Genomic DNA, 4,455 nt, shown 5'->3' on the forward strand with positions numbered 1-4,455 from the left:
TCTCTGTCAGCTCATTCTTTAAGTGCCTCAATTCTTATGTCGAGCGATCATTCTTGGGATCTATCATTTGGACTACTTCCATCCCATCTAAAATATCATTTTTTGTTTGGTTGGCTTCCCTTGGGAAAATTCTTACATTGGATAATTTGATTGCTCGAGGGTGGATCACACCTAATTGTTGTCCCCTGTGCATGAAAGATGGGGAATCTGTCGACCACATCTTAATTCATTGTACATTCTCTCATCAAATTTGGTCATTATTCCTTGGTCTTTTTCGTATTCAGTGGGTCATTCCTTGTAAGTTCTCCTTGTTGTTAGAAGGGTGGGCCAGTAATGTTTTCTCTTCCAGAAAAAGATTCTTGTGGGCTATTCTTCCCTCGGCTATTGCTTGGGGGTGTGGAATGAGAGAAATAACAGGGTGTTTAACAATAAGATGAGAAACTCCCACGGCACATTCTTGGAGATTTTGGGCTTGTTATACCTTTGGGCGAAGCAGAACATTGAGTTCAAGGGGATTACTTTTGATGACTTCGTTTTTAGATGGAACTCTTTATGTAGTCTTTGATGCTTTAATTTCTTTTTGATTTGTAGTTTGTTTAGAGGCTTTCTCGGCCTCTTTGTATTTTGTCTCTTTCAATCAATATATTACACTTATCAAAAAAAAAAAAAAAAAGTCCACCAAAATATGGATTTCACTTTTTCACCCACATGGGTGGGAAAGTAAAATCCACAAATATTTTTCATCCTCAATTCTTCCTCACTCATATCTTCTTTTTTTCCACCACCACTAGCATTATACTAATCTCGTCGTCATTGTCATCACCGTCGCCGTCGTCACCTTTACCGTCATTGTCTCTATCATCACCATCTCTAGCCACCTTCTCTCTCTCTTCTTCTCCATCCCTTACCTCCTCCGCCACAACCACCACGTTTTCCCCCTATCTTTCTTATCATCTTCTTCTTCACCTACCTCTGCCACGGCCACCATCACCATCACGTTCTCACTTCTTCTTCCTCACTTACCTCCACCATCACCATTGTCGTCGCCGTCGCAGCCACTAACACCACCGTCTCCTCCGTCACCACCATCGTCTCTGTCGTCGTCGTCACCGTCGCTGCCACATCCTCCCCCCTCTCTCTTCCTCATCATCTTCTCTTCTTCTGTTTTATCATATTTTTTTCATGATTTTATCCAAGTAAAATCAAACAATGGAATTTGATTTTTCAATCCTACCTATTTTTCACCACTATTTTTCTATGAATTTCAAATTCCATGAAAAGTCATTTTCCATGCAATCAAACATACCCTTAGATCATTTGTATTAATTTATTAGATAAAATATTGCAAATGAGTATTTTATGAGGATTGGATACAATGTTGTAAATACCCCTATCTTGAAGCTTTAGCCAATGAGCCTAGATTTTTTTGTCTAAAACCAGTCATCTTTAACTTTGTGGACCATTTTAAATGTTAGGATTCACCTCCTTAAACCTTCAAATCGTCAAAATAATGTACAATTTATGGAAAAGTTGAAGACGATGACTTTTTATTACAAAAGTTAAGTGTCCTCAAGAAACAATTGAAAATGAGATTGATGACAATGGTTCGAAGATATAATACTTATAACCACCAAAAGCTTGGAGGGGTTTCATCCAATAAAATGTAAAATAAAAAAGGGAGATTCTATTGCCATACCAACTTTTATTAAGAACTAGGGGTGCACATTGGATTGGGTAAATCCGAGATCCGAACCAATCCGAAGCCTTTGGATTGGATTGGTTCGAATTAAACACACCCACGGTTCGGGTACGGATTGAAGAAAAAAAATTCCGATTAATTTGGTTCGGTTTCGAATTATGATATAATAGAACCGAACCAATCCGAAAATCGAACTAATTATATATATATAATAAAAATTTTGATTTTTTACTTCTTTCTTCTTCTTCCTATTCGAAGAATTCTGAAAATAGAACCCTAGCCATTGTCATTTTCAATCTCAGTCGTCTCTCTCACCCACCTCACCTCACCGTCTCGCCAACTCATCGGAAAACGAAGATTGAACTCTCTCTCTCTCTCTCTCTCATTTTGATTCAAAAAGTTTCGATAAATCTCTGAGATCTCTCAGACGCCTTCAATTAACGGTAAACAAATTTAAATTCTTCTCAAATAGATCTTCAATATATTTCTTATTTGTTTAGGAGAATAACATAAAATGGCTTAAATGCCATTATTTTAAACTCAAGTCAAAACCCCTTCATTTTTCTTGGAGAATTTTTTTCATTTTCAACTTATTGAACTCATCCTCTATCTCATCTTCTATAAAATCTACTATTTTCTACTTATTGAACCTCATCTACATCAAATTTCTTAAATGAAAAATAGAAAAATTTTAATTTTTTTATTACCCCAAAGTCCACGCTTAAAAAAAGTCCTACTTGTTTTTAAGGTTTGAAGATTGGAGGAGATAGAATGTTTGGATTGAGGAAGAAGGTATTTATCTTCAATAAGTATGAAAATCGATAACCGATCCGAACCAAGATTGGATTGGATTGGTTCGGTTCTATAGGGTAATTGGATTGGTTCGGTTTCAAATTTGTAGAACCGATCATGTTTGGTTCGGTTCCAATTTTGCCAAAATCCGAACCAATCCAAACCATGTGCACCCCTATTAAGAACACCTCTAGATCTGTGCTAATTCTTTGTTAATTTCATATGAATTGGGGTGCCCTTAGCAAAAGTTAGAGTCGCAATAGAATCTCTGAAAATGTAAAACCAAAAAATAATAATCTAGTCATTCCCCCTCAAGTTTTGGTGAATATTTGATATACGTCTTCCCCTTAAGACTGTAGGAAACAATAAAATGACTAGTACCAATTTCCGTCCAACCTAGCTGCAATGCATTTTTTTTTTTTTTTTTTTGAATTTCTATCATATCTTTGTTGCACCCAATGAAAAATTTTTACACCAAAACCCGATTTTACTTCTAAATCATGAACCTTTGAAAATTAGAACTAGAGTTTATGAAACTTTGGTGTTATAATTCCTTTATGATAGTAATTATTTTTTGAAGTGCAATCGTAATAATGGACGAAATGTATTTTTTTTAAAAGTGATTTAGTATAATGAATCGGTATTAGGAGTCTTGGGGATGCTCCATCCCAACTTCCTCAATCTTCAAATGAAAACAAACTTATTTTGGAACTTTTAAAAATCCATCACGAAAACATTTTTGTATTATTAATGGAGATTAAAATTACTGTTTTTTAATTAAAAAATATTTTAATTTTGCAAAAGGATAAATTACCATTTATTAAAATAGAATGAATAGTTTACAAACTTCCTAAATTTCAATTTTTTTTCTCTATTGGATTAGTAATTTCCCTTGAAAAAAATTATTTCTGGCTTACACTTCACTTTGGATGTTTGTTAATAGGGACGAATATTTTTTGAATAATTTCCTTTCGAGACACATTTTTAATTAGAAAGGCTTAAATGATAGCTTAATAAGTTAATTGTTTTAATAAAAATTATAAAAATAAGACGAAAAAAGATATGTTAATTTTGATAAATATTTTAATAAACGCATTTGATACCAGTAATTTGGGAATCCTACATGGGGTCTCTGTTTCCAGATTCAATTTCATTGTTCAAGATTGCTAATTATTAAATAATTAAAAAAGAAGAGAAAACTAGATATATTCCTTAATACCACATAACATAACATAACAAACAATTACATAATAGGATGAAATCGATCCCTGATACATAACTGACGATACCCAAAGGAAAATATTACTTAGAAATCCAGAATAAAGAACACAGAACAACCCAAACCAACCACCACGCACTACTAGGACTCTTTAAAATAAAAATAAGAACATCCCCAAATTTAAGCGATCTTCACCTCAATAGTCCTAGGTTTCTTGGGCTCTGGTGGGGGTAATTTCTCAACAGTTACAGTGAGCACCCCATCCTGACACACAGCCGATATCTTATCTGTATTTGCATTCTCAGGAAGTGCAAATTTCCTCATGAACTTACCCACCCTCCTCTCCATCCTCACATACTTTGCCCCTTCTTTCTCTTCGTTCTCCCTCTTTCGCTCTCCGCTGATCACAACCACATTGTCCTCCTCCACTTGAACCTTGATTTCCCCCGACTTGAGACCTGGCATGTCTATTATGAACACGTATGAATCCGGGTACTCTTTCACATCCGCTGGTGTTGTAGCCATTGCCTTTGCGTCTCGAACATATGTTTGTGTTGGAGCGCTCAGTGATTTCTCTGCTTCATCTGAGACATCCAACATCTGCTGCAATGTCGAGAACAGAGGATGAGAGTCTAAGCCCACAAATCTCATATCCATTTTTGGAGTTTTTTTTTTTTCTTCGATTTCTGTTTGATTTCTCTGTGAGAGGAAATGGAGGCGAGCGTTTATATATATAAGTATCGAA

General features: G+C 35.2%; 1 pseudogene; it reads right to left on the reverse strand.

Annotated features, from left to right (window-relative positions):
- Positions 1 to 3,672: 3,672 nt before the first annotated feature.
- Positions 3,673 to 4,455, reverse strand: LOC147412205 (17.3 kDa class II heat shock protein pseudogene; annotated as a pseudogene).

Source organism: Akebia trifoliata, chromosome 1 (assembly GCF_017979445.1).
Source record: "Akebia trifoliata isolate Shusen 1 chromosome 1, ASM1797944v1, whole genome shotgun sequence".
Taxonomy (NCBI): domain Eukaryota; kingdom Viridiplantae; phylum Streptophyta; class Magnoliopsida; order Ranunculales; family Lardizabalaceae; genus Akebia; species Akebia trifoliata.